The sequence below is a fragment of the Ahaetulla prasina genome, chromosome 5 (genome assembly GCF_028640845.1).
Source record: "Ahaetulla prasina isolate Xishuangbanna chromosome 5, ASM2864084v1, whole genome shotgun sequence".
NCBI lineage: Eukaryota > Metazoa > Chordata > Lepidosauria > Squamata > Colubridae > Ahaetulla > Ahaetulla prasina.
Genome location: NC_080543.1, coordinates 91,488,952 through 91,514,666, shown reverse-complemented (window position 1 = coordinate 91,514,666; position 25,715 = coordinate 91,488,952). Strand labels below are relative to the sequence as shown.

The 25,715-nt window shown below is 36.3% G+C and overlaps 1 protein-coding gene across 2 annotated transcripts in view; it reads right to left on the bottom strand.

Moving 5' to 3' along the window:
- The window catches only part of ZBED1 (zinc finger BED-type containing 1), a 163,888-nt gene that overhangs the window by 94,981 nt on the left and 43,192 nt on the right, over positions 1-25,715 (bottom strand). The window lies entirely within an intron of this gene.

Here is a 25,715-nt window from a genome sequence, read left to right as displayed (position 1 = left end):
CGCAACTGGCGCACCAGGCGAACCTGGTGGAAAGCTCTCCTGGAGACGGCCGTCAAATGATCTTCAAAAGACAGCCGTTCATCCAGGAGGACGCCCAGGTTGCGCACCCTCTCCATCGGGGCCAATGACTCGCCCCCAACAGTCAGCCGTGGACTCAGCTGACTGTACCGGGATGCCGGCATCCACAGCCACTCTGTCTTGGAGGGATTGAGCTTGGGCCTGTTTCTCCCCATCCAGACCCGTACGGCTTCCAAACACCGGGACAGCACTTCGATAGCTTCGTTGGGGTGGCCCGGTGTGGAAAAGTACAGCTGCGTGTCATCAGCGTACAGCTGGTACCTCACACCGAAGCCACTGATGATCTCACCCAGCGGCTTCATATAGATGTTGAACAGAAGGGGCGAGAGAATCGACCCCTGCGGCACCCCACAAGTGAGGCGCCTCGGGATCGACCTCTGCCCCCCTGTCAACACCGTCTGCGACCAGTCGGAGAGATAGGAGGAGAACCACCGATAGACGGTGCCTCCCACTCCCAATCCCTCCAATCGGCGCAGCAGGATACCATGGTCGATGGTATCAAAAGCCGCTGAGAGGTCTAATAGGACCAGGGCAGAGGAACAACCCCTATCCCTGGCCCTCCAGAGATCATCCACCAACGCGACCAAAGCCGTCTCAGTGCTGTAGCACATACTACAGGACATACTTTCATAAAATGCAGTACAATTAGATCTTTGCCAGGTACCAAGGGTGAGCAAACAAAATGTAGCTTCACAAAAATATTCCCATTCTATCATGCTATGAATGTTGCAGCCAACCCATATAGATAAACACAAGGATATGATTCATTCTTGAGAATGAATTTAGAAATGTGTTGGATTTTTTTCTGGCTATTGTTGCCAAAATGTACATCAAGAACAGGGTCACAGATCATTCTTTTCATGCCAGTGACAACAATTTGGCAAAGAATCACTACTGGAATATGCTTTTTGCACAATAGCTTTGAGTAGAGACTGTTATATCCCTGTAGTGTCTTGTACATTATAAAATACAGCCATAACATTTTATACATACATCAAAGTTAGGGTTAGCCGGATTCACTTAATGACAAGAGTCCCTTAACTGCAGTGACTAATTTAACAACTACAGCAAAAAGTTTATAAAATTGGACATGACTTATATAATGATTGAATTATTTAGCAACAGACGTTTTAGTCCGAGTTGGGATTGTAAATTCAAGACTACCTATATTACTGATTGGGAGGTAATATATAGCTTTCATTGAGGAAAAACACATAAAAGTTGAGATTCAGCTTATTTGCCCACTTCATCTATAGTATTATAATATACACAATTCTTATATTTTTATCCTGTTTTTTATTTTATGCACATATACATACATTTATTTGTAGTTGGTCAAATCATGTCTCCAAACACGTTTTATATTCCTCCCTTCTATTTTTTTTCCACAACAATTATCTTATTGTTGGACTGAGAGGTTGTGAGTGATCCATAGTACCCAGATCCCCTCATGCCTAAGGGAATTCAGTTTCCTGATATTTCTTTAAAAATTGAGGGGAGGGGAGAGAAACCTTATTTTCCATTCACCCTTTCTAATATAAGTCTCTCTTCTTTTAATAAAATAAGATTTCATCTAAACAATTCTGCTACAGGTAGTGTTCAACTTACAACCACAATTGAGCCAAAAATTTATGTTGCCAAGCAAGACAATTGTTAAGAGAGTTGCACCCCATTGCATGACCTTTTTTGCCACAATTGTTAAGTGAATCATGCAGTTGTTAAGGGAATCTGGCTTCTCCCATTAACTTTGCTTGTCAGAAGTCAGCTGGGTGGGTTAAAAATAGTGATCACATGACTCTGGGGCAATGCAACAGTCATAAATACATGCTAGTTTCCAAGCCAAGCATCTGAATTTTGATCACATGACCATGGGGATGCTGCAATGGTCATAAGTGTGAAAACCAGTCATATGTCACTTTTTTCAGGGCTGTTGAAACTTCAAATGGTCATTAAGCAACTGGTTGTAAATCAATGACTACCTGTAGTAACTCCATTAAAGCAATTCATTATAAGAATATTTGCAACGGTTACCACTACGATGACTTACTGAAGCAAAAAAAAAAAATATTACAGAAGAGTGTACATAGTCTGCATACAGAACTTGTTCAGTTATAGTTTTATTTCTATCAGAAAATCTGTAGACATTTCCACAGTCCATATCACACTATGAAATATAGTAAAGAACTAAATTCTTGGGTAAATAAATCACATATTCCATAAAGACTATGTGATCTAAGTAGCTAACACATGCATAACAACTTATGAATATTATACGCAAAACACAAAATCATAGTCTCTCCTAATTAATTTGGCTTTATCCAAACAGTATTCACATGAGATCCTTCAAAAAATTGCAAATTAGTCACCATTAAAATGACATCAGAGAATAGATAGAGATTAAAATTTTACAGAAAATTTCAGGTCACTTTAGAATTTGTACATTGAGACAATATTAAAGGAAAAAAAACAAGCTTGTAGCATGCATGTTGGAAGAATTAATATTCATCATAGGTATTTCTATTGAGTGAAAATACTATTGGATAGTGTATATAATACAATGAATTGGTGCTTAGGGTTGATATGAAAATGAATTTGGCAACAAATGTCACCACCTTACAGTACCTACTGCTTATATTCAAGATTAGCTTCAACCACTCATTAGCCACTCTGTAGATTTTCATTTCACAAATCTTCTATACATTTTCTGAGGAAATCTATTCACATGTTAATAATATTTAGTAATATAATAGTAAGATATAGTTCTAAAAGAGCCATGGTGGCACAATGATTAGAATGCAGTATTGCAGGCTAACTCTTCCAACTGCCAGCATTCGATCATGATGGGCTCAAGGTTGACTCAGCTTTCTATCCTTCTGAGGAAAAATGAGGACCCAGAATGTTAGGGGCAATATGCTGACTCTGTAAACTGCTTAGAGAGGGCTGTGAAGCAGAACAGAAATCTAAGTACTATTGCCACTGCTATTGCTAATCAATAAGTAGATGGCACCATCAATATATTTAACTTAAGAACTTTCCAATATTGCAACTTATTCTTTTAGTTTAAAAGTATAGATGACATTCACAATCTCATATTAGAAAAATAGTGCTGGATCACAATACTTTCAGTACTATTTTCTTTCTTTCATACTGTAATTATTATACTCCAGCTAGAAAATTGGCTCTGCCTTGATCAAATATTTCAATACTTTCAAAGAGAGCTTGAGTGGGACATGAAAATATTTTACAAAGGAAACACTGAATACATGTTCCCTTTTTATGACAAACATGGTCCCTGTAAACAATATCTAACAATTATAGTCCTGAAAAGAAGAATTAATCTATAATGCAGCAGCCTATCTGCATATACAGAGAAATCAAAACAAAACATCAAAACAAAATAACTGGATGGATCAGAGAACATTTAAATTCTTGACTGCCACACTGCTTGAGCTTCTACTGAATGGAGCCGTGCATGGCTCCAACTGAGTGCTGCTAAGGGAAATAACAGGTTGTGCAAATCCCCTGAAAAAGAAAAATGTGGGAGTGTGTACAAAGCATTGTTTAGAATCCATTTAGCAACCATTTCCAGGCCCCACAGCTGCTTTGGAAGTTGTTCCTGGCTGTCTGTGCATATTCTTTCAAAGGATTTCAACAGTCCTAGGAAAAAAATGGATTAGATAAACTGCTACTGCCTTGCAGCACTGGATTCCATTTGTCTAACACTAGAAGGCCAACAGTATCGCAATAGTTTATTTCAATCTTAACTATGAAAACATTCATAAATCAATATTTTCTTTTTCATACTTCATTTAGGTTGTAGTCATATAATCGGGAACGACTAGCACGTATGTGCGAGGGGAACCTTTACCTTTTATATATATTCCCATTTAGATAGGAAGATGCACCAACTCAAAAAAATTTCTCAAAAAATAATTATATATAAAAGTAATCTGAAAGCAAATAATAGCTTTCAAAATAAAGCAGTATTGGAGGCATTTAATAAAAATGATTCTTGGGTAAGGAGGTATGATTTAGCTTTAAAATACTTGTTTTATATTTCAAAATGATCCATTCACTTGCCCAGAGGGTAGAAGTAAATACAAAAAATGGAAGCAGATCCAAATTACACTTGAGGAAAGTCAACCATCTGGGGGCAAAATGGGGAACTCAGTCTTTTTGTTGGCTTCTTTATTCTATCAGTCCTAGGCAAACTGAAGTTTTTATGAGACCTGGTATAATTTAAATACTTGCAATCTAAAGATACGTTTAATCTTAAGAAGGTAACTACACAAATGTATAGATCAGTACATTTAGTATCAATCATTTTTGTTCTCTGCTGCGTTGTATAAACTATCTTTATACTTTTAAAAGGACTAGAGAATATGAAAGTTTGGGCTTTGAATTTACCTTAAAAGGGCAAATCCTTGAAAGTGGAATGGAATGGAATGGAATGGAATATGAGATGAGGATCCCATGAGGAAAAAATCTGAAGCAGTAAGTTCTCAATATTTTCACTTCAAATAGCCTTTGTAGAAGTCTGTCTCCAAGAATTATGAATTGAGTTGGTTTTCTTCTTTGACAATCTTGTTAATCCAAAAGAAGAGTGTGATTTAAATGGGAAGCCATCCAAATGGCTTTAAAGAGTTCTTAATACAAGATGTCAGGACAAAATTTTTCTTTTGAAAGAAGGTTTAAATGCTCACCCATTATTATATGGTTTAAAAGCCAGAGCAACTTGGCTAAAATAAAGCTGAAACTTCCTCCCCATGGAAAGCAGTGTGACCATATATTGCAAGAATAACTTTCAAGAGTCCCCAAGATGTTGCTTTTATTTCAAAGCAATCTTTTGCAGAGAGAGATGAACCAGAATGGTTGCAAGTCAACTATAACCTGTTAATTAAGCATTCTGCAATTCATAAAGGAAATGGTACAAGATCACAAGTGTTTTCTTTCTCATTTTGCAAACAACTGCTGTCTCCTTTCCTAAGCAAAGAATTCCAGCTCCGTCTTTCCACTTAGGAACAAACAGCTATTTAGAAGCCTAAACTATATAGAAAATCTTTAATACAAATAGGCAAAATACTATTTTTATTAGTTTGCCATAACCTTTTCCTGATTCATTTAACTTGGATAATAAAATAATCAATGTTATTTAATGTATTTAAACATATTTCTATCACATCATTTATTACTGGTACTTTAAGAAATATGCATTTTAAAAAAATGATAACAGGTATAAAGATAACATAGCACAAAAACGCTATCCCGTCAGAGCTGAAGAAGCTTCTTGGATGGAAAGTGAAACATCTTCAAAAAATAAACAAACAAGAAAGTCCAGTTGCCTCCTGAAAATGCACCTTTGGGACAATCATGACCAGGGTGCAGAGGTGCAGAGGTGGGATTCATTTACCTTCCCTACCAGTTCACAAATGTGAGCGTGCGTGCATGCACATGCCTGAACCTGGAACAGAGCAGCTGGCTGGCACATATGTGCACGACGGAACCCGGAAAAGCAGCTGGTGCACTGCTCTCTTCCGGGATCCAGTGCTCTGCACCGAAAATGCAAATGGTTGTCCAATCTTTTCTTAAAAACTTCCAGTGTTGGAACATTCACAACTCCTGGAGGGATGGGCGGAGAGGTCATGATATCCAGGTGGGTGGGTGGAGTCTCCCACCACCGGCCCTACCGGATTGCACGAGCTGGATAGATCCAGCTGAATTTCACCACTGGCTTTATGTCAGGCCAAAAATGTACAGACCTGTTTTTTTTTGTTCTTAATCTGGTCCTGAACCTGAGAGAGTATATTGCTCATTTGTTTGATTTTAAGAAAGTATATTATGAACACAGAGTGGAATTATGGACTACTATAATTCTTCACATCAACATGGAGTTTTTCAATGCAACAGGAATGAAATATAATGAAAATAAATAGTTAAAATGATTAATGATTAGGTTCAAAGTGGATCAGAGAATAAAACATGTAATGCGTCCTTGGATGTTTAATATATTTATGGGTACATGCACAGAGTATGTTGAGCTGAACAGACTATAGTAATTTATTGTCTATTACAATTTGTGTCTACACCTTATTTATTATGACAATTGAAGGCTATAGGCTCTGTCAGATTGCTGGGAGCTAAAAAGTTCTATTTTCAAAGACTGAATAGATTTAAGCAAGGTTGGAGCTGGGTAGCCATTGAACAGAAAATTAAAATGCAAACATCATTGAAAAATGCAACAGTGAACCATTTCCACACTGTTGCCAACAAATTACACTCCCCTATCCAAGAAATCCTCAGGAGATTTGAGAGTGTCCATACCATTTCAATCTTCTTATTCTATATTAGCTTCATTTGACCACATAATCATGATCAAAACATCTAATCACTTGAAAAAAATATACAAAATTGGTGATGAGGGTAGGCATAAATTACACAATATAGGAGGAGAATAAGTTCACTAATAACAATGCCAAATAATAGACACAAACTTTTTGTCATCATTATTTTCTTCCTCTTAAAAATTATTTCTAGCTATACAAAAACCCACATCAATTCTGCCTCCTATATGAATATTTTCCTAGTTTTGTGATTTAATTTTTTCTCATACTAAAAATAAAGCATTCCTCACATAGTGTCTTTGAAAGTATCTGTATGCAGTACTCCTTCCATACCATAGAAAAGCATGCCACCTTAATTGAAGATCATGTCCGTCCAATAATAGTAATCTTATATGTCTCAAGTTTATTCATTCTTTTACCCATGTAAGTACAGATGCCTGAAAATATAGCTCCCCATCAGTGGTGAAATCCTCCACAGATTGCCACTGGTTCACTGCCCGTGCATGTGCGGTCCATACCAAACGTGTGCTGCACGCACACATGCACTGTGTGTGCCAAAAGCACACTGTGTGCATGCACATGTGCAGTGTACACCAAAAGCATGCTGCGCACACATGTGCAATATACACCAAATGCATGCTTCACATGGAAAAAGGAGGCTTGGGAAGGTAAGTAGAACAGCGAGGGGGGAACAGCTGTGCCACGCGATTTATCTTCGCTAGAAAGCAGATTTCCTGCTTTCTAGCAAATATAAACCGTGTGGCACAGCTGATTGTTGAAAATACTGGTTGTGACGAAGTGGTAGCTTTTTTTAACTACCAGTTTGCCTGAACTGGTGCAAACCGGAAGCATTTCATCCTGCTCCCAATCCGGTAATCCAAAATCCTCATTGCCTTTCGACTTCTGTAACATTTTCTTGCTTTTTCCCTTGCCAAATATATTTCAAAATTGTTTAATTCTTCAAAATATTTTTTCTCTAGTTTTATCAGTGTTGTTTGAAATAAGAAAAGTAACTTCAGTAGTATGTTCATTTTTATAGTAGCTATTCTCCCTATCATTAAAAGTTGTAGATTCTTCCATTTCTCCAAGTCCAACTTAATTTGTTGTATTAACTTGTATAATCAGAAGCCCCCTTCCTAAAGGTGATAAAAAGTGACTAGCCCAGGTTACCCAGCTAGCTTTGTGCCTAAGGTGGGACTAGAACTCACAAACTCCTGGTTTTTAGTCTAATGTCTTAACCAGAACACCAAACTGTCTCTCAAATGAAATCAAAATCATCTTGCCTCTGGGGCTTATGGCATATTGAGTAGTTTTTACTGGAGAGAACACATTAAAATAGGACCTCCATTGAAAGATTAAGACAAATTGTATTTTTTGGAGTATAAAAAAGTGGGTGGAAATGTCTGTGCATTTTATACACAGAAAGTTGCCAAAGTCCTGCCGGCCCCCAACCTTCGGCCATTTTCGGCCTCCATGCATCGTATTTTTGGCCTCCACACACGCCATTTTAGACCTGTTCCAGACTGCGGGGATTGCCATAGCACATTGCCGCTGATCACCACCTCTGCATGTTGCATTTCTGGCCTCCTTGCACCACATTTGTGGCCTCCACAAACCCCATTTTTGGCCTCCATGCATCATGTTTTCAGCTGGTTCCAGATGGCGGGGATCGCCTGGAACAGCTGATTGGCGGTATTCCAGGAGGGCAATCTAACTGCCAATCAGTTGCTCGTGCTGAATCAGGTTGCAATAACATGCTGAAGCTGACCAGGCTGTTTGCTGTTAGGACGCTAGCCAGATGAATACCAATGTTTTTTCTTGTTTTCCTCCCCAAAAACTACTGTGGATCTTATACTCCGGAGTGTCTTATACTCCAAAAAATACAGTAACATTACCAAGAAGGCAATGACATTTGTAAGTCTAACATGGTTTAAAGTTTTCATATTACTGAGTGCATACAGATCCAAGATGACTGTACAATGATACAATTAGCAATGGTAGATGGTTCATAACACTTACTAAAAAGCTAAGCAGTAGTTTTGGGCTTCCTGTTTATGCAATTGATAACCAGTTTGCTCTATTGCCTTATCTTGTTTTATTTTACTTTTGGAATCAGCATAGAAAAAGCACTGTTGTCCTTATCTGTTCAATTTCAATTCAATTCAAAACAAGCACAAATCAGCTAAGTAATACAATTTCAGAACAGCTAAATCCAATATTTCTGGGTACTTGATTTGTATAACTTCTAACAAGCAACAGAAGATGAACAAATTAATATTACATTTATCATTTTTCTTTATAATATTTACATTTATCATTCTTTTTTATCAATGCAAGTACAATATTCATTAAGTTGTTATATAAACATTTAGGTCATACTGGAAGATTCAAATAAAGTTTGAAATTAGTACTGTGTGGTCTAGGCCTATCTATCTTGTTTAAGATTCTTACAAGGTTGCAATGCTGAGTGGGTTTTTTGGGAGGAGGAGAGATGTTTTTGACTGGGTTTGAAAAAATTCTGGTTTAAATCTCTAAATGGATCAAGGATATATATCATATATATGGAGGATAAATCTAATAAAATAGATTCCACTGTCTAAAGAAAGTATCATTTGGCTGTACTGTGCAAATGGGTACCAAATTTGGCATGAAGAACTCCATATGACCACTTGGTGGCAGTAGAAATCTTTATAACTCTAAAGCTGTCCATTATAACATGCAGAGTATTAATTGTTAAAAAGGAAGAAACAGCTGCAATCACACATTGCTCCCAGAAGCACGAAGCTGAAGCCTGAAGATGACGAATGAGACTTCGTCGAAACGTCGCCAAGACATTTCCAATTTTACGTGGGAGAAAACCCGAATAACCAAAGACCTACACACACACACACACACACACACACACACACACACACACATATATACCAAATGTGATGGCAGAGTGAAAGTAATTGATGTCACAATAAAGCTTTCAAGGGCTTTTAGTCCCTGAGCCTGAGCTATCAACAATAAATTACATTATAAATTACATGAGCAATAAATCTAAATATGGAAATCAGTTTGTGGTGCAAATAGCTGAGGAAGTGCAGCCCTAAGTCAACATGGAATGCTTTGATTCCAAACAAATGTCTATGAGATGAAGATAAGCTTTTCCCCAAACTGAAGTAATTATAGATAAATACAAAATAAAGGGATTATCATCTCAATTACAGTTTGAAAACCAAATATTTAAGCCCCATCCAAATCCACATTTTGGAAATGCAAGTCAATTTATTTTCCTACAGAGTGCATTCTGTAGATTCTTTCCAACACAAGTAGTTTCAGTTGAGTATCAGTATGAATTCAATAATCAGTTCTTAAACAGGAAACCAGAACAGCTGAAGATTGAATGTCCTGTGATCAGTGTGAGTTCACACATGAAAAGTGCAATTTAATAGCTGGAAGGTTTGCTACAGTATTTTCAGTTATGAAAGATACAGCCTCCTTTTAGAACTGAACACTTGTCAGCTTGGCAGCAGGAGCCACCATGGTGAATCAACAAAAGCTTTAGTCATGTCTTTAGATGGCCACCTTGTGCTTATGAGCATTTCAGAACACAACCTTTGTTAGGGTTCACTTCACATACTGAAAGGTTTTGTAACTGTCTTCTTCCAGGATATTTTTTTTCAACTTCATAGCTTAGTCTATGCCTCTAGGATTTCATGGGAATGTCAAGTTTAAGTTCAGTCTCTGCTTAGCTTTTTCAAAATCAGCCACAATCAGCTGAGTGTTGTTATATGAAGTTATTACATAATTTGCTGATCCCTTTTGGGGGCCTGAGACCAATATGTGAGGAAGGACTTTGTTTGAGGGAATTTGGTGAATTTCTTTATGTTAACTGTGATCTGCCTATTTTAGGATTTAAGATTTTAATAATTTTCCAACTTATGATGACAGGAAATTCTGCTGTCAGTTTCCAGAAAATCTGAAGAGACAGCCTGTGTCTCAGGTGGTCCTAAAATTAGTGCTTGTCAACTCCTGTGTTACAAATTCAACATGTGACATTTTTTCTCTAATATGAGAAGCAGTTTCAAACCACAAACACATGGCTTCTCAGTTTAAAAATACATTAGGTATAGAATGCACAGAAATCTATTAACAAACTAATCTATTATAAGACTAAAGCAAATGGCAATAGCAATAGCATTTAGACTTATATACCGCTTCATAGTGCTTTACAGCCCTCTCTAAGCGGTTTACAGAGTCAGCATATTGCCCCCAACAATCTGGGTCCTCATTTTTACCAACCTCGGACGGATGGAAGGCAGAGTCAACCTTGAGCCTGGTGAGATTCGATCTGCCAAACTGCTGGCAGCCGGTGATCAGCAGAACTAGCGTCTGTCTAATAAAGCACTAATGCCTGTCTAATGAAGCCTTAGCATAATAAATTATTAAAACAGTTCAGTTTAGAAATATCCAATGGTCATTTTTTTCCATTTTCTGCCAAAAAACATCACAAGCATAATCATATTTATGATCCCGGGAAGTTGCAACTGTTCATAAATGCATAAATGCAAATCAGTTGCTGTATGTCTGAAATGCATTCACATGACCACCATGTAACTTCAAGGATGAGATATAAGTAGCTTTTTGAAACTCGTTGTAACTTTAAGCAGTCATAAGTTGAGGACCGCCTGTAATGCGGTAAACTTAGTATTTTTTCCCAAAAATAAAAAATAAAAAGGTATTTTCCTATGGTAAAAAGGTTATTTTCCCATATGCCTACTTTAGAATAGAATAATAACATTTTGGTCACTTTAAATGTACACTAATTGGCATACATTAAAATGAAATTTCATTGCATACAGCTCCCAATATATACTACATAAACATGACAAAATAAATAAATAAATATACATATTTATTTACATATACCCACATATATTATATGACACAGAGAAACAACACAGTCTATTTCAGATGTGTACATGTACATGGCAAAAAAAATGAATCTTGCAAGTTTACCAGATGGATGGCATAGGGAAACAGAAATGGACCGTAAAGTGTGTGTGTCTTATAGCTCTTATAAGCAGTATCCTGAATGACAGGAAGTGAGCTTCCTATTATCTTCTCAGCTGTCCTTACCACTCTCTGTATGGACTTTCTCTCTGAGGCACTGCTGTCACTAAACCAAACACTGATGCAGTTTGTTAAAACTCTCTTGATCGTGTCTCTATAAAGTGGCCAGGACAGAAGGAGAAAAATGTGCTCTCCTCCTCTGATGCAGGAAATGCAGACACTGGTTTGCATGCTTCACTAAGGATGAAGTGTGGAGAGACCAATTCAGATTATTAGTTATCTGCACCCCCAGAAACGTAATACTGTTGACCACCTCTATAGCTGCAACCTTGATATTGAGTGGAGTATGACCATACCAGCTCTTTCTAAAATCTTCAATGATCTCCTTCGTTTTATTAACATTTAGAACCAGGTTACTTTTATTGCAACAGTCCACCACAGTCTTCATCTCTTCCCTATAAGCATCTTCATTGTCATCCCAGATAAGACCACTACTGCCGTGTCATCTGCATACGTCACAATATGATTTGTAGCAGACTTGGCACAGCAGTCATGAGTCATCAAAGTGTACAGTAACAGACTCAAAACATGGCCCTTTAGGGAACCCGTACTCAAGGAGATGGGAGTTGGAAACTTTTCTTCCAACTCGCACAAACTGGAACCTATCAATAAGGAACTCAAGTATCAAATTATCTAAAAGACTATTAAAACCTAATAGGCCCAATTTGTTAAGCAAATGCTGAAGAATGACTGTTGCATACCGAATTAAAATCAACAAACAGCATTCGGACATAAGTATTTTGCTCCAGGTGCACCAAGCTAAAATGAAGCACACAAGAAAGTACATCCTCTATAGATTTCTTGACAGCACAAGACATTAGCTGCCCTTATCCTTTTGTAATTTAAGTTGTATATCGATGTAAATTAATTTTTATAGGATACTGCACATTCATGAAATAGATTTTCACTATAAATAAATCAGTATAAATCTGCCTTATTCAATTATGTTTGCACATCCTGTCCCTTTCACCCATTCCTCAGATTAAAAGGTATGAATGAAGCAATATAGTAAAGTAGAATTTAGTCTGAAAAATATATCACTGTGCTTTTGCCTGATCTTTACTGCAACCCAATGAAGCAAGAAACACTTTTTGCTTTTGACTGTTAAAGGCCTACCAAACCTCATCATGTTAATCATATCAACCAACAACATATCCGCAATGCCACTAGAGCTTTCATTTGTTTCCTTTTGCTGTGGACTTTATTCCTTGCCCCATTCTCCAAATGCCAAATAGCACAACACCTTACTGCCATGAGCAGGATGTCTCAACTGAGAAAACAAAATGAATTGTTTCTGCTACACATTATTTGTTCACTGTCTCTTGATTTGAAGCCAGAATTATCTTTTCTTCTTGTCCTGAAACAGCCTGTTCCAGACATGGCTGCTGAAACACATTTTGCCAGCACTCCTTGCCAGACACTAGCAAGCGACAATTTGCCTGGAGCTCTTCCAAGAAAAAACAGACCTAGAGGGAGTACTTCCGATGAGTGAAAAAAACCAACCCCAAAGCATCTCTGAATGCAGGTATGTGCAAAAGAAAACATGATTCCTGGGAAGCCTGGCAGAACGATGCCTCCTAACAAAAATACATCTCCTTTTGTAATTAGTGAGTGAAATGCACCAGGGAACATGGCTGTATTACAAGTGGCAGTCTAATTTAGAATAAGAAATCTTGCAAACACATCTTCAAAATACTCCATTTGAAGGCATATTTATCAGGGGGACTTGGTGGCCTAGTGCAGGGCTCTCCAACCTTAGTAACTTTAAGGTTTGTGGACTTCAACTCCCAGATTTGAAGCAAGGCTGGCTGAGGAACTTTGGGACTTGAATTCCACAAACCTTAAAGTTACTAAGGTTGGAGATCCCTGGCCTAGTGGTTAAGATTCTGAACATATCAACCAGAAGGTTGGCAGTTCAAGACCCAAGCTCCACATGACAGAGTGAACTCCTATTCTTGCCCCAGCTCCTACCAACCTAGCAATTCAAACACATGTAAATGCAAATAGATAAATAGGTACCATTTTGGTAGGAAAGTAGCAGCATTCCATGCACCTTGGTGTATTGTCATACCAACCACATGCCCACAGAATTATCTTTGGACACTGCAGAGTTCCTAGGCTAGAAAACAGAGATGAGCACTATCCCTAAAGTTGGACAAGACTGGTCAAGAGAAACCTTTACCTTTATTTCAGTTTAAGGTTTAAACCTAGAAAAGTACATTTAGACTGTAGTCAACACCTTGAAATAGACTAAGTTTACATAACCACAAAAATATTTTGTAAATTTTGTATTCATGCTGTTGAATAAGATCTTAGAATAAATGTGAGGTTAAGTCTAGAGTTGCCTAATATAGTAGGCTGTCTCCAACTATCCAAAATGTTTTATTAAATATAAATGGTTGGAATTTTAAAAATATTCAGGATGTCCAATAATGAAGCAAGCTATCTTAATTTAAGAAAGGAAAATCAGCCTTTCTGTAAAAGCTTGATTTGAATACAATCATGTAAATGTTAGCTAATTGCAACTTAAGTTTATATATCTGATGGCTTGAAAATATGTTCTGTTAGCTTATATTAGTTTTAATGAATAGAATTTCAATTGCATAGTCCATAATTAAACTTGCAATAATTTATAGACAATAAGAATGAACAACAATTTAAAGACGATTACTCTCATTACAATCAGATTATCAAGGATCATATTTACATGACATTTCTTTTGTTGATTTTTTAATTAAAGATTAGAAAAGTTTGCATAATTTTTCTGGTGACCATTCATCTGGATGTAAATCAATCCAATGTTGTTTAAATTCATTAATAGAAAACCCAGACCCATGCATTACTGTATACACTTTTCATCTCAGCCTTTACTGTACCTTGTGCTAGAATATTTTTTAAATAAGGATGATTGCAGCTGAACTATAAAAAGCTAAAGACAGAGCTCCACTGAGAAAAGTAATCAAAGAAAACAAAAATAAATACATGAAAGACTTTTATGACAAGATGATTTAGAATAGGTGTTAAACTGGCACCCTGCGGGCTGGATGCGACATGCGCAGGCCACGCCCACCTCAGTTCCCCAAAGGCAAAAAAACATTATGATACATGGTGATACGTCACGTGACGTGATCAAGTTTGACACCCATGATTTAGAAAGAGGTACTATAATATTAATTAATGAGCCCTCAATATAATACAGCTCATTTCAAATAGCCCTATAGCCAAAACTGATCACAAACATTTAGCATTCCTGAATGGATGACAAATCTTAAAGAATAAAATTGAAGCAATGTATACAAATGGTTCTTTATGTTAGCTCTGAAAGGTTTCAAATGCCACGATGATAAATTTCAATATACTGCCAAGCATTTTGACACAGCAGGAACTATCATTATTACTCAGATATCTGTGGTAATTTGAGCTAATACATGTTGGAGAATCTGACCTCCAGGGATATATGCATTAATCAGATCAAAAGCAAACATTTTGTTTCCATATAGAACTGTTTCACTTGTAGATCAACACAACAGCATAAGCAATTGGCCATTCAGTTACTCTGTTAAAAAAAACAAACCATCAGCCTGTTAATCACAATGCGTGGCATGTTTTCCTCAATCATGAGTCCCTACCAGACGTCTGGGAGTTTGAGGGTTCTGCACAGTAACTTAGCTGTTCCTAGCACCGCACTCTTCCAAACAGAAAGCTCCGAGCCATTCTCTCAGCTTAAGACATGCAACCCAAATGCTCTTAGCATTACTGGAACCACTTTAGCCTTTACTTTCCCCATTCTCTCCAGTTCCTCCTTCAAGGCCTGCTACTTGTCCAGTCTCTCATACTATTTCTTCCTGATGTTGCTGTCACTTGATACTGTACATCTATCATCACTGTTGGTTCTTTTCTGCTACAATATTTGGCTGATTAGCTAGTACCTGCCTGCCCATCTGGATCTGGTTCTTAGCCCTGGCATTCTCTATCACCTTCTGTGGAATCTTCTATTTGGACTTAGGAGAATCTAGCCATGCAGATATTCCTGTAATTAATTAATTAATTAATTAATTAATTAATTAATTTATTTATTAATTAATTAATTTATTTATTTATTTATTTTTCAAATTTTTATACCGCCCTTCTCCGAAGACTCAGGGCGGTGTACAGCAAATAAAACACCAATAATCCAAAAATTTTAAAATACAATATCCGGTTTAAAAATCTAATTCAATCGCTGTATGTTAAAAATATTAAGTAAGAAAATTACAAAAATAGAATAAAACCCCTATTTAAAAGCCCACTAAAAACCCACAGTATTAAAATCAGTCAGGCCAGCCCTGCTTGGTAAAAAAAGAAGGTATTGAGCTCGCGCTTAAAGGTCCGAAGATCAGGGCGAAGACCAAGTCCCACAAGGCCGGAGCCCCCACAGAGAACGCTCTTCCCCTGGGGGCCACCAGCCGACATTGGTTGGCCAACAGCACCCTAAGGAGGCCTTCCCTGTGAGAGCGGACTGGACGCACCGGACGATGGGAGGTAACTGGCGGCAGCAGGCGGTCCCATAAGTATCCCAGCTATTTGATTGTGTGGTTCAGTATATACTGTTCCTGTCCACATATTACATCCTACCACGGTGTTGGACTGTTTCTGAAGCTTCTTTGCATCTCAGGTGCTGTCTAGACTAGTATGATATACCCCTGCTTCAATGTATCTGGTGATTAGTGCCTGTTCTTGTGCTGCTATAATCAGTACCACAAAGTTGTCCTTTAGTCCAGCTCTTTCCAGCCACTGATAAGATTTCCCAATATCAGCCAACTCAGCTGTCAATCCCATGCTAGGTCTTGTCTTAGCTTCTCATGGAACTTTGTCTACTTGATTTTTATCGTTTATCTTCGGCTGTTACCTTAGTAATGTATTCATCAGTGCTCTGGATACCCATGACCTAGCTTTGACACTTACCAGACCCTGCCTACTTTCTTTTCAGCTGATGCAGGATACAGTCTCTGGATGTTCAACTTGGGGTAGAAACCTCCATACATGTTCTCCTATGGCCGGCTTGTCTGGCAGGAAGTCTGATGACTGACAGAGCAATCTTGTTCTTTCCATTGAGCTGCCTTTTCAGGATCTGTCTTTCTTTGATGGTACTTGGATGTTGTGGTCTTCCTAGCCTCATCAGGTTCTATGGAACCATAGTACCATGTTTCCCCAAAATTAAGATCCTGTCTTATATTTTTTTGAACCCTGAAATAAGCGTTTGGCCTTATTACCATGCGCTCAAAAGCCCGATGGGGCTTATTGTCAGGGGATGTCTTATTTTGGAGAAAACAGGGTACTTGTAGCTGTTGCTATATGTATGTTGCTATGTGTATGTTGCTATCTGTATGTTGCTATCTGTATGTTGCTATGTGGCCTGCTCGGTTTTAACTACCTTCCTTTCTTTACAAACATCCGGCTACAGTGAAAATGAAATCCCAATTTCTTCTTTGTAGATCAGTGGTCATGTGGATCAGTTTTCAATTGGGGGCATGCACAAAACATGAAATAGCTTGTTTCTATTTCCTAAAACAAGTCATCACATTCCAAAATATTTCTATTTTTTTTCAGGATAGACATAGTTGGGCAGAAACAAAATATGGAGTGTTCTGTTCTTCAGGGATTTCCTCGTTCAGTTTTGAATGCATTATGGTTAAAGTAAGTCATTTTTAAAATACATAATGCAACAATGACAGTGTTGTAACCCACTAAGATGTGCACCTATGGAATAATTTAGCACTATTCTGCGTGGATGCAGAAATATCGTCATTTAAGAATTATTCAAAAGAATCCCAACAAGAGAAATGTAAACTAGATCTATATAGTTGGATGAATCCAAATTGCTATTGTTTTAATGTTTTAGATTTTATTTTATTTTTTAAAATAATTTTTATTAAAGTTTTTTGGGGGGAGTTTTGGAAACAAAAAAAACTTTTACAATTTTCTTCTTCTCAACAATTTTGCATCAGTAAACATTTTTACATATCCATTTTTTCTCCCTTATTTCAATTTATCCTTTATACATATAAGTCTAATATTGATTTATTTACATATATACATATAGATAACAGTGTAAACAATTTTGTTCTCACGATCTGCATCTTTTCTGTTTCCTCTTGTTTGTTACTGCATTTCAACTCCTATATCTTCCTCATTTACTCTTTCCTTGCCTTTTATCCCTCTCCTCTAACCATTCATACCATTTCTCCCATACCTTATAATATTCTGTTTCATCTTTTTCTTATATTTCCTTTGTAAGTTTGTCCATTTCTGCACACTCCAAAACTTTTCTAATCAGATTATCTTCCATTGGTATATTGCTATTTTTCCAATTATGTCATATATTATTCTTGCTGCTGTTACAATATGTATAATTAAATATTGTATTATTTTTCATAAGTCCCTGGGAGTATTCCTAATAAAAATATTTCTCGCTTCATCTCTATATGTTGTTTGGTTATCTCTTCTAATTGAATTCTAATTTTGCTCCAATAACGTTTTGCTTTGGGGCACGTCCACCACATGTGGTAGTACGTTCCCTGATATAGTTTATATTTCCAGTGTGTTGATGAGTTGTGGGGGAATATCTTAGCCAGCCTTGCCGGTAGAAGATGCCACCTATAAAACATTTTGTACATATTTTCTTTATAAGTTACAGACACTGTCAGTTTGTAATTTTTGTTCCATAATTTCTCCCATTTATCCAATTCAATGTTATATCCAAAATTTTTCGCTCAAATTATGTTTTCTTTAACTCCTCCTCCATTTTGTATCTTAATAAATAATTATAATTTTTTTTATCAATTTATCCTCTGTGCCTTGAAGAATTTTATCTAATTCATGTGTCTCTTTTTGAAATCCATATTGTGTTAAATCTGTCCTATATTTGGATTGTATTTGCATGTATGGCCACCAATCAGTGTCTGTACCCTGTTCTTTTAATTCTTGCCTTGTTTTCAATTCTCCTTGACTGTTTAATAAATCTTTGTATCTTTTAATTTTATCAATATCCAATACATTCGGATAAATTAGCGCCTCCATTGTTGATAACCATTCTGGAATTTTATTGTAATGATTCTTTTTTATCTTTGTCATGTTTGTAATAGTTCATTTCTGATTAAGTGTCTCTGAAAGTAACTGTGTTGTCTATTTTTCCATCCCATAAAAAGGCATGCCACCCTATCTGCAAATCATGTCCCTCTAATGTTAAAATTCTTTTATTCCTTAATTCCATCCAGTCTTTGATCCAAATAAGTGCTGTTGCCTTGTAGTATGTTTCCTAGTCTGGGAGTCCGAAACCTCCTCTTTTCCTACTATTTTGTAATGATTTTATTTTGATTCTTGATTTTTTTCCCTTGCCAGATATAGTTCGCTATTAATTTGTTTAGATCTTTAAAGAAATTTTTTCCTAATTTTATATGTGCTACTTGAAACAAAAATAATATTCCTGGTAAAATGTTCATTTTAATCGATGCTATTTTTCCTATGAAGGATAACTGTAGTTTTCTCCAAATTTCCAAGTCTTTCTTTATCTGTGGTATTAATTTGTTATAATTATCCTCTTTAATCGATGAACATTTATTTATTAACCAAATTCCTAAATAAATTATTTTTTTGGTTGTTTGCCCATTTTATCTTCCAGTTCATTTTCCTGTTTCTTGCTGAAGTTTTTCATTAATGCCTTTGTTTTGAGTTTATTAATTTTAAGTCCCACTACCTTTACATATTCTTCTATTTGTTGTATTAGTTTGGGTCCTGTCTGTCTTGGTTGCTCTAAAATAAATACTAGATCATCAGCAAAGACTTGAACTTTATACTCTTCTTTTTTTATTTTCAAGCCTTCCATGAAATGACGCAAGAACTATGCTTACATGATACATGGAGCAAAATAAACAAAGAAAAGAAATAATATCCATTCTATTCAAATTCACATCAGTCATGGTCTAGGATTGATATGGTATGAATGACACCAGAGCTCAGAAAAGAAACAGAAGAGGTGGAAATAATGACAAATATCTGGGCGGATCATAATCCATTAAGGGTGATATGGAAAGGCCAAAAGAAGAAAAAGTGATGGATGATGAACAAAGAAATATTAAAAGAAAAAGAATATATACAAATGATTGAAAAAAAAAATGAACATATTTTTTAAATAAAAAAAAGAAACATTGCTCCAAAATTTATGGGACATTGCAAAAGCATATATAAGATGGCTCACAATTGCATACACGTTAAAAAGAAACAAAAAAAAACAAGAACAAGATAGTTGCAAGAAGAACTTAAAAGATTAGAACTAGATTTACAGAAAGAACCCCAAAATAATAAAATTAAAGAAAGAAGAGATTTAATAAGACACAAGTTAAATTTGGCCTCCCAAGATGATATGAAACGGAAAATTAAATTGGCAAAACAAAACCACTTCGAACATGCAAACAAAACGGGACGATGGTTAGCAAACTGAAAAAAGAGAGAAAAGAATAATACACCAGTTACAAGATGAGAAGGGAGAGATACCCTACAAAAGAGAAGAAAAAAATATAGTAAAAAAATTCTTTCAAAATATGTATTTCCAGAAAAATATACCGGAAGAAGACTTAAACAATATTTAGATAAGATGAATATAGCAAAACTTGTAGAGAAGATACAAAGAGAGATACTAAATGGGACAATCACTATGACGGAACTAGTGGAGGTGAGAAAGAAACAGAAAAATAAGGCCCAGAAGGACTTCCAGTAGAATTATATAAGACAATTCAAGAACCACTAGATGAAATATCATTAGAAATCTTTAATGAAGCACTCATGGAGGCCAGAATACCCAGTTCTTGGACAGAAGCCCTCATCACTCTTATCCAAAAAGAAGACACAGATCAACAACAAATCAAATATTATAGACCCATCTCACTACTAAACGCAGATTATAAACTATTCACATCAATAATTTCAGAAAGATTCAAAAAAATGATAAATAAGTATATCCACCCTGACCAGAATGGATTTTTACCAAAAAGGCAAATAAAAAAACAACACGACAACTATAATAGACATATTAGAATATTATGAGGCACACCCAGACAAACAAGCGGTAATAATATTTTTGGATGCCCAAAAAGCTTTTGATAATTTAAATTGGAGATTTATTATTTTGCAATTAAAAAACATGAAATTCAGAGAGAAATTCGTAAAAATGGTAGAAAAAAATATATTCAATAGAAACGGCAAAGATAATATATGGAGAAATCACCAAAAATTTACTATAGCAAAAGGAGTGAGACAAGGATGTTCCCAATCTCCTTTATTATTTATATTAACATTAGAAGTATTAATTAAAATTAGAGGTGAAAATGAAATAAAAGGCTTGAAAATAAAATAATGTTTTAGATTTTAAAGAGTTATGTTTTATGGTTCTTAAAATGTTTTATATGTATTTTATTTGTCTTTTAATTCTTGTTTGGGAGCTGCCCAGAGCTAGTGAAAGATGGATGACTATATGAATGTTTTAAATCAATAAATATATAGAAATTGTGGTAATTTATAAAACATTATTTCCTTTTACAAGCACTCTGTACAAATTTGGTTTTTGTATAGAAAAACCAAATTTGCTGTCTTCCTGCTTCTATAGCCATGGGCAAAAAAGCAGGTATGAACCAACTACTAGGTTTTTTGTAATGGAAAGCTGTGAGCTGTGCAAACATCCCAAATGAGCCATGCAATTCACCTATTACCAAATTATTCTTCTTATTTGCTGCTATATACATTTCTTTTACATCTGTACTATCACTGCCTTGGGCTTCAGGGAGCGTGCAAATTCACTTCTTCTCAATTTAAAGAGGTACTGAACTATAAAATTCAGAAACAGAGGAAGGAGAGAATATTCTGTTGCAATTATCCAATTTTGAACAGCTGTAATTACTATAGTAGCAGTAATAAATATAGCAGGAAGGGGCTTTTGCAGAATACAGCAAGAGTGGGCCCCCACAGCAACAAAAATAAGATTGAGTGAAAAATAAGATTCATGCAAATAAAACAAGGTATAAAACAAAACCTTCAGAATTGTTTTGGAAGAGTTACCTTCTCCAAAGGTGCACTTGTTTCAAGTGGATTTACTCAAGCTCAATTTTATGTCACTTAGAAGAGAATTACTTCTGTTGTTGTTGTTTTTGAACTACAGTTCCTATTTTGTACAGCAAGTCAATAGTGAGGAATGATGACTGCTATAATTGTTGTATTTTAGAGCAGTGGTCACCAACTGGTGGTCCGTGGACCACTGGTGGTCCGCGAGAAAATTTTGGTGGTCTGCAGAAAAATTATTTGCATTTTTTATATTGCACTAAATGCTATTTATCTTTAAAAAAAAATCATATTAGTGGTCTGCAAGATTTAAAATTATGAATTTAGTGGTCCCTAAGGTCCGAAAGGTGGTGACCCTTGTTTTAGAGCATATTTTGTTATATTGTCAAAAAGCCTAGTATCACACAATTAACGTTAAGTGGTGTTAGTTCTTGAATTAAACTCTCCCCTATGAAGATATGTTGTAAAGAATTTAATAAGCCTAATAGTAAATTTGGTATATTGCCACAGGTATGGATTTTCTTTCTACAAATTAGCCAGAAATGACTAGGCTAAGCCTTGTAGGACTGCTAGCATGTTAATAAACTATATAAGAAAAAATGAAAATGAAATCACATTTCATACGTGATGTTCACCCATCATATATTGTTTAATGTTGCAAAAGTCTAAAGTTTTACTTTGCTTTAGATCAGAGGTCACCAACCTTTCGGACCTCAGAGCCCACTAAATTCATAATTTTAAATCCCGCGGACCACTAATATGATCTGCCTAATGACCACCTGAGTGGTCATGTGACTGGGTGGGCATGGCCAACTTGATGTCATTCCTGTTGAGGGGCACCTCGCCAGCATCTACTTGCCCCTCCCCTCCCAGCCAATCATTGCTTGCCTGCCTGGGCTCCTTAGGGCCCCAACAGGAAGCAGTTGTTGGAACTAAGCAGCCACCAGGAGAAAGAGTTGGCAAAACAGCTCAGTTCAAATTGGATCTGACCAAGAAGGAGGCTCAGCAGAAGCACCTCACTGAGGACTACAAGCATCGGCTTTCCAAGTAGAGGGAAGATCTGCGGGAGTGTAAGACCAGGTACCAGGGCCAGCAGGCTGAGCGGGCTGAGATGGTCAGCCAGTTCCAGGCCATGATGCAGTCCCACTGGAACAAGGCCCTCTGGCTCTTCACGACCAGTGGCACTTCCCTCCAGCCTTTGCCCAAAGCCCCACACAGGAGGCCGAAGCAGACCCCAAGTCAGAATTTCTGCCCCCCTCCAACCCACACAAAAAGACCCCGAAGGGGGAGACTCTCTGCAGCAACACAAACGTTCATTGCACATATTCGGCCCAGGGGCCGTAGTTTGAAATAAAAAATGCAAATAATTTTTCTCTGGACCATCAAAATTTTTTCATAGACCACCAGTGGTCCACGGACCACCAGTTGGTGATCGCTGCTTTAGATTATCAATATCGTTTAATCTAGCACACCTTTTTACTGTCAAATGCTTTATTAGTTAAGTTTTCTTTTGAAAACCCAAAATGGAAGGACAGAGCCTTTAGAAACATAATCAGTTGCAGCGAAAGGAAAAGAATCAGTTGCAATTTTTGAGCAATGTGTATTATTTAAAAATATGCATAAAAAGTAGAATGAACTTAAAAGAAAAATAAATTGAGAAATGTGTAACATCTATAATGTAGTAGAAAAGGTCATATAAATTACCTTTCGCATTCAGAATTTCTTTTTTGATTTTCATCACAGATATTTGGCCTTTCTTTTCATCATTTCCAGCTGTTAAAAGAATCAAAATAGAGAATAATGAATGACTGGCAACATATTATAAACACAAACATAACGTAATATAAAATACAGAAAAAATTACTTTGTATTAAATGTTTAGGTAAAGAAAACAGAACAATGAGCAGTGAAACAGTGCAGGCTTTTTTTTACAGTAAATATAGTGACATATGTAGTATTTTCTTAATGAAAATGGTCCTATGTCGTCTTTAATTGCCTTATTATTTACTTATAAATATAGAATCTGATCAGATCACTGTGATCCTGTAGTGTGAAAACATATTTATTTATTGCCTGTACACCGCCCTGAGTCCTTCGGGAGAAGGGCGGTATAAAAATCAAAATAATAAATAAATAAATAAATAATAAATAAATAAATATGCCTGACATATAATATAATGAGTTGAAATATTCATTCAATCTTTATGTGAGTTTTCCAAGAAAGGATGTAGAAAAAATGTAAAACAGTTTTGATGATACAAAAAAAGAGTATGTACAGTTTTAAATTAAGGTTCTGTACATCAATACAACCTATGAACCACTTTCTAGAGAAATAATGGATAAATGTACCATATTACTCAGTTATTGCTGGTCCTATGCCTGGAAGAGGAAAAGAAAAAAAGAAGGTTGGGTATCAGGTTAACAACCTGACATTGTTAAAAGAAAAATGCACCACTACTAAAACAACAGAAGCAGTTTAATGAGACCTGATCTCATTACTATTGGAGTAGTCACTATTGGAGACTAATTGTTGCCCATGGTATTGTACAACAAGAGTGGGCCAAAGCCTAAATAAGTATTGTGGTGTATTATTTGCATAAAAATTAAGGTGCCTAAATAAACATTAGCATAAATATATACAACATAGGCAACGTAAATTAAAATACTTGCTCAACCTATATATACTTTTTCAGGAACAGCAGAAAAAAACTGATAAAGAAATAGTAATAAAAGTGGATATCTCCCTGGAAAATTGAAATCTGGGCGCAAAAAAGTGTATAGTTCAGGTTCAATGTTTTTCAAAAGTGCAAAGATTCATACTCAGGCAAACAAGCCATTTCAAAACAGAACTCTAGCTTAACCATAACCACTTATAAGGGAATGTAGAAAGAAATGAATTATAACAATAGCATCTTTTAAAGATATAAATAATATCCAAAGTATAATTTTTCTTATTTATTTATTTATTTATTTATTTATTTATTTATTTATTTATTTATTTATTTATTTATTTATTTATTTATTTATTTATTTATTTATTTATTTTTCAAATTTTTATACCGCCCTTCTCCGAAGACTCAGGGCGGTGTACAGCAAATAAAACACCAATAATCCAAAAATTTTAAAATACAATATCCGGTTTAAAAATCTAATTCAATCGCTGTATGTTAAAAATATTAAGTAAGAAAATTACAAAAATAGAATAAAACCCCTATTTAAAAGCCCACTAAAAACCCACAGTATTAAAATCAGTCAGGCCAGCCCTGCTTGGTAAAAAAAGAAGGTATTGAGCTCGCGCTTAAAGGTCCGAAGATCAGGGCGAAGACCAAGTCCCACAAGGCCGGAGCCCCCACAGAGAACGCTCTTCCCCTGGGGGCCACCAGCCGACATTGGTTGGCCAACAGCACCCTAAGGAGGCCTTCCCTGTGAGGCGGACTGGGCGCACCGGACGATGGGTGGTAACTGGCGGCAGCAGGCGGTCCCATAAGTATCCCAGCTATTTGATTGTGTGGTTCAGTATATACTGTTCCTGTCCACATATTACATCCTACCACGGTGTTGGACTGTTTCTGAAGCTTCTTTGCATCTCAGGTGCTGTCTAGACTAGTATGATATACCCCTGCTTCAATGTATCTGGTGATTAGTGCCTGTTCTTGTGCTGCTATAATCAGTACCACAAAGTTGTCCTTTAGTCCAGCTCTTTCCAGCCACTGATAAGATTTCCCAATATCAGCCAACTCAGCTGTCAATCCCATGCTAGGTCTTGTCTTAGCTTCTCATGGAACTTTGTCTACTTGATTTTTATCGTTTATCTTCGGCTGTTACCTTAGTAATGTATTCATCAGTGCTCTGGATACCCATGACCTAGCTTTGACACTTACCAGACCCTGCCTACTTTCTTTTCAGCTGATGCAGGATACAGTCTCTGGATGTTCAACTTGGGGTAGAAACCTCCATACATGTTCTCCTATGGCCGGCTTGTCTGGCAGGAAGTCTGATGACTGACAGAGCAATCTTGTTCTTTCCATTGAGCTGCCTTTTCAGGATCTGTCTTTCTTTGATGGTACTTGGATGTTGTGGTCTTCCTAG